Raw genomic sequence first — 5,688 nt, forward strand, 5'->3', positions numbered from 1 at the left:
ACCGGGGTCCACTTCATGACTACGGAGGTTATATGAAGTGGTATAAAAAGGAAAATCCTCTCCGTTGGCAAGGTGAGTTCACATCATTGTGTACATTCATAACCCTAATTCTGAACTACTGTTCTTCTTCTTCTTCTTCCTTCCACACCGAGGGAGATCACTGACTTGAGCGTCGGAGGGCCTAGCCAAGGATTCCCACCCCGGTCTTAGGTCACTGACGATAGTGTTGGTTGGTCTCTTGTGCGCAGGAAGCCTTGGAAGCTCCGGATCTGGTTTCTCTTCGGTAGGATTTCTTTATCGCCATTTGGACTTCGCATCAGAAGGACATTCAGGGGTTGTCATCTTCTTGGATCCGCTTTGGGTTTCTCGGATCGGCGTTCAATAAGTATTATTCTTCACCAGCAGTAGGTTTTTTCTCCCAGCTCTCTATTTTGTCAAGCTTCTCAGACAGGATCAACTAGGATAGGTGGAGCGTCCTGGATGGCGTTGATTTCTATCCTCTATATCTTCCATGTGGAGTGTGCTTCAGTCTTTATTATATCAACAAAGCACTTGTACACCATTAGTTGATCTCCCTGAAGTTCCCCAACTTGATCAACCACGAAAAATTTTATTTTTTGGTAGAAGGTGGAAACTACTGCTTGAAACTCATTTAGGGTCGAGCGGCCCAATATGACATTTTAAGCCGAGGGTGTGTTGACCACGATGAAGTTCGAGTGGCGCGTCCTCATTAGGGGCTCCTCCCCTAGAGATATGGGCAATTTTATTTGATCGAGCGGCTAGACTCGTTACCCGTAAATCCATGTAAAGGAGTCACCATGGGTTAGAGCTCACTCGGGTCTATCTGCAGCTGCTTGAACACCTACTTGAAAATGATATTTATAGAACTACCTATGTCAACAAAAGTACGAGAAATATTTTAATTGGTTATAACAACCTTGATTATTAATGTATCATCATGGGGTATCTCCACCCTTCTAGATCCTTGGGCCCGAAACTAATTTCAGGGTCGGGGACCCGTTCTGTGCTATAGCCGACTAAGTGGATCTCCAACCGCTAAGCATGTGACTTTCTCGCTCAGTTGGAGTCTCCATCAGTCGGACCTCCTGCTATCATGTTGATATTTCCTTGGGCAACATTATTGCAGTTCTCCTCCTATCAGGTCGGGAGCTCTGGTTGGTTCTAAGCGGAAGTTGGCGTTCAGTCCACAGGTGGTGGTGGTGTCCTTTGCCATTGCTCGGCCTCATGTTGATTTCTTCTGGGAAAACCATTCGATCTTTGGTAGGGTCGGCGATTGGGTGACGGACCGCACCGGAGAAATCTCCTATTGTCGCCCTAGCGATTAGCCAAAGTGTAGCAATCCCGCGTATCATGGGTGGTCGACCGGTGAAGAGTGCACCACCATCTTGGAACTTCTTGAGGAGATTCTGGATATCTTTCTTACTGAACCCCCACATGTTGTACGACCTGAGTGTTGGGGCAATTTCCCTAGGTCATGTTTGACCAGTTTGACTAAGCTTGAGTTGAGTCAAGCTTGAGTCGGGGTTTGAGTTTTAATGTTTGACAATATATGGAGATTACTAGGGCAATCGTCCGGTTGTGGAGATGTCAAAGGGTTGACCAGGTTGAGAAGAAGACAAGTCAAGTAGGTCAGGGATAACAGGAGACTTGACTGGGCACTACAAGAAAAAAGCCTTACAACAACGGTTTTTCACCGTTGTCGTAGCCCCTTTCGGACTGTTGTTAAAGGCTGTGTTGTTAAAGGGGGTACTCAAAGATAACAGTTTTTAACTGTTGTCTTTGAAGACAAAGACAACAGTTTTTACAACGGTGAAAAACTGTTGTCTTTTCCTTCAATGACAACAGTTTTTCACCGTTGTCTTTGAGCGTCTACCTTTAATAACAGGGTCTTCAACAACAGTTTTAAACTATTTACGACAATAGTGAAAAACCGTTGTCTTTTTTTGATAAAAAATAAAAAAAAATATTAAAATTTATTATACAATTTTCTAGTATTATAAATCATTCAAAATACTAAATTTGTAAATAAAATTTAACATATAATTTTCTAACATTCAAAAATAATATTTACAACATTCCGAAGAAATTTCAAAACCAGCCAACAAAATGACAACGACACTATTAAAACAAAGGTAGAACAACACAACATCCTAATCCTAGAAGAGTAACACAACATCCTAATCTTGATATCCAGTTTTGAAGAGTTGGATCATTTGAACTACTTTTACCATGTACAACACTAGAAGAGTAACAAAACACTGCTTCTTAATTCTCCTAATCCTTCATCTTCTTCATCCTTGCCATGTTTGCATCGTACTTGGATCGAAGTGGACCAAGTAGATAAAGAAAGAAGATAAACTAAATGTCTTCATCTTCTTCATCCTTGCTTCTTAATTCTCCTAATCCTTCATCTTCTTTATCCTTGCTTCTTAATTCTCCTAATCCTTCAAACTCCACCTATAAGAAGAAGATAAAGAAATGTCACTTGATCTAAACTAAATGCCTATGAATAATAAAAAATCTGAAATCTCATAAAGTAGACTTAATTCATTAATAATGCATCATATTGAATGCCTCTCCATGACTAGCTTAATAGCCTGTGCTATAGACATGTCTTCATTTGTTTCATACCTGAGTGTGTTAGCCTGTAAAGTGAGCAAGAGCTGTGAAACAATTGAGTCTTAGTTAATAACACCTTAGTTGTGAAATCAAATTAAGAGCATAAACTTGAGAATCCAATAAGAAAACAACATATAAGTAAAGCTTTAATAGTTGCACATACCTACAGCAACCTCAGTCCTCACCAAAGGACTTCCATCCACAGCAAGTTGTAGAAGATTTTTAATGATATTCAAATCAGACTTTAACTTTTCATTATCCTCAAAGTCCTCATCAACTCTATGTCCATTATCAAATGTGATAGATGCAACATCAATAAGAATCCCTAAAGCAAAAATAGCAGAAGCTCTAACCTGCCAAACAGATGTTGAACTACAAGAATTTTCCTAGTAAAACATAGACTACAAAGATGTATAAATTCTACCTCAGGCTATGGTTCCAACAATTAAGGTAAAATAGTTGCTACTCCATCTGCATGAGAACCTATGATTTGTACTTCTAGAAAATCTTCCCAGAGCTTTCCCAGACATAAACAAAGCCATGGAGGAGTAAAGGTTCAGTTTGCCCATCACTTGGATTAGAAATTTGTAAATGCTTCAGGCATACATTTAACAAATTTGCTTGAATACATGCTTCTTGTCCCCGCCGATGTCCATCCACTACAACTGCCAAGACAAAAGCAGCCATTGCTCGCTGCTCAGCATAGGCATCCATGCTATCATGAAACTTGATAAAATATGTGTGACCACCATCTTTCACCAGATCTACCTGACAAGACTGATATCATTAAAAAAAAAGTAAACAATAAATTAGTCATTCTCTAGAAGCTAGCAAAAAGATAAAGGAACACCTAGATCAGGGTCAGCAGTCTAGCAAAAGATAAAGGACAAAAGTAGATTAGCATGGAGGATGGTTGTAATTACATCAGGTAAAGTATGTAGGAGTATACTTTTCAATCAGTATGGAGCAGAGATGAATGGTTATGTGTGTACCTAACACTGACAAAATAAGGGAATGCTAGAAAAGAGCATCAACACAACCAAAATCATGTCACATGGCATTTGTCAATGGCTATCCCAACAAGAAGGGTCCTATGCATGAGCTACTAAGCTCATGTGGACAAGGGCCAATGAGTAATCTTCTCAAACAAACAAAAAACATGGTACCATGTAGGTCATTCTCCTCCTCTTATCTGTATCCTTCCACTTCATCTTCCACCCCATAATCCCCCTCTCGATCACTAGAGAACAACACAACTAGAATTAACAATCTGGCACAATGCCAAACTAGCATAGAAGCGATTCAGTGCCAACTCCATGATTCGGCATGCATCTTCCTCAAACTTATATGACACAGATGTGTATCCAAGTGTGACATAAATGTTTCCAATTGTTTTTACACATGATCAATAGAGATCTTTGAAATTCCACTCGAAGTGTTGGGATCAAAGACATAAGTATGAATTGGGTAGATAAAGACTAAAGAGTCTAAGTATCAGAGTCCAATGCACGTCATAACAAGATCACAATCCTTCAGCAAGAGGAGTGGTTGGTAGATGACCTTGTCCAAATATGCATTAGTGGTTGTGTAGAATATCAATTCTATGAAGATGGTCCAAGTGTGAAGACACCATGGATGTAGCCAATTATTACTATATTTGACGGTCTACTTCACTAAGGAACAATTCCCTAAATTAGGAAAATCAATAATACTTAAGAAAATACTATACTTTAACATAAAAGGCATAAAATTAAGGAGTTGGAAATTTACCACTGTCTTAAGTGCCTACCTGAAGAACTATTGGTAGCTGTTCTGGTGGTTTCTTGTGTTCAGAGCCATGGGCTAGCCACACCTCAAAAGCTGTCAGTTGCTTTGTAAAGAATGGGCTTGGCTAATTTTAAAAAAAAAAGTAAAAAAATATTAGTGAAGAGTATCAAGTAAACAATGGATATGAAACAGGAGAGCAGTTAGCAGCTCTCATAATTCACTCAGCAAGTAAGAAATTGCGAAAGAGACTTGCAACTAACAGGTCTTGCCTAAACAGTCTCTGGAAAAGATCTGCGCAATTGCATTTAACACTATTGTCCACATTTCCTCTCTTGGAGAAGGCGCTAATTAAAGCCTCGTTGGCTTCATTGAGTAGAAGCTTGAGGCACACTTCCGCCTCTTCTTCCGATAGATCAATTCGATCCACGAGCGACTCAATTACCTGAGCCACACAATCTTTAAGAACCTCAACTAAAAATAAATAAAGATAAGAAAGCACACGAAAGAAACAAGCCCAGGGTTAAATCACAGTGAGAAAATCACCTTGTTGAACCGAAACTCCAAAGGGTCGGTCCCCAGGGCACTTGTGGTGGGCATGGCCAGCAGGGGCTGAACAACCACAGATTTGTAACTGCGAGCGGCGGATGCAAGATTGACAAGGAGTGGAGGAGGGAGAGGGAGGAGGGTGATGAGAAAATAAGCAGAGGCTCGATGGAGGAAGGGGTGGAGGAGGCGAGGATCTCGAAGAGAAAACAAGCGGAGGCTTGATAAGGAGGAGGAGAAGTAGCAGAGGTGAGCGAAGTGGAAGAAGCGAACCTGAGGCCCATCTAGGATGGAAGGCAGTGGAGCATCTAGGGTTTTCAACGAGAAGATGCAGGAGGAAGAAGTAGAGGACACTTACTGTTAGTGGATTTCATGTCGGAGGTTTTGTCGGTGAGGGCGTCCTTAATGGACTCGTGGACTGCTGCTGCTCCTGCGCGGCTCCGGTGAGCGAGAGATTGTGAGAAAAGAGAAAAGAGGGATGGATTGAGAAGATAAAAGGGTGGAATGCGGCGGCAAAAAACTTTCGGGGAGAGGGAAAGAAAAAAAAGCGGGGCAAAAATTGGCGAAGGGGAAAAAACGGCGAAGGAAAAAAAACACCAGTATTCAACATCACTTAATCGACAACGGCTTTTAAAAATTGTTGTCGTAATCCCAAAAAAAAGTGCACATAGACAACAGTTTTCAAAAACTGTTGTTGTAGCATTTAAAAACCGTTGTCGTAGTCTTAAAAAAACATAA

The 5,688-nt window shown here is 40.6% G+C and overlaps 1 long non-coding RNA gene across 2 annotated transcripts; it reads right to left on the reverse strand.

Moving 5' to 3' along the window:
- Positions 1-2,517: 2,517 nt before the first annotated feature.
- Positions 2,518-5,488, reverse strand: LOC122001661. 2 transcript variants are annotated; one of them, XR_006117421.1, is made up of 5 exons: positions 4,951-5,488; positions 4,668-4,849; positions 4,430-4,531; positions 3,247-3,417; positions 2,518-3,157 (listed from the first exon to the last, which is right to left on the reverse strand). It is a non-coding gene; the product is annotated as an uncharacterized LOC122001661 (long non-coding RNA). The 2 variants fall into 2 exon arrangements; XR_006117420.1 differs by having other exon boundaries at positions 2,518-2,993; positions 3,065-3,417.
- Positions 5,489-5,688: the final 200 nt, after the last annotated feature.

This window comes from Zingiber officinale, chromosome 7A (assembly GCF_018446385.1).
Source record: "Zingiber officinale cultivar Zhangliang chromosome 7A, Zo_v1.1, whole genome shotgun sequence".
In the NCBI taxonomy this organism is placed as follows: domain Eukaryota; kingdom Viridiplantae; phylum Streptophyta; class Magnoliopsida; order Zingiberales; family Zingiberaceae; genus Zingiber; species Zingiber officinale.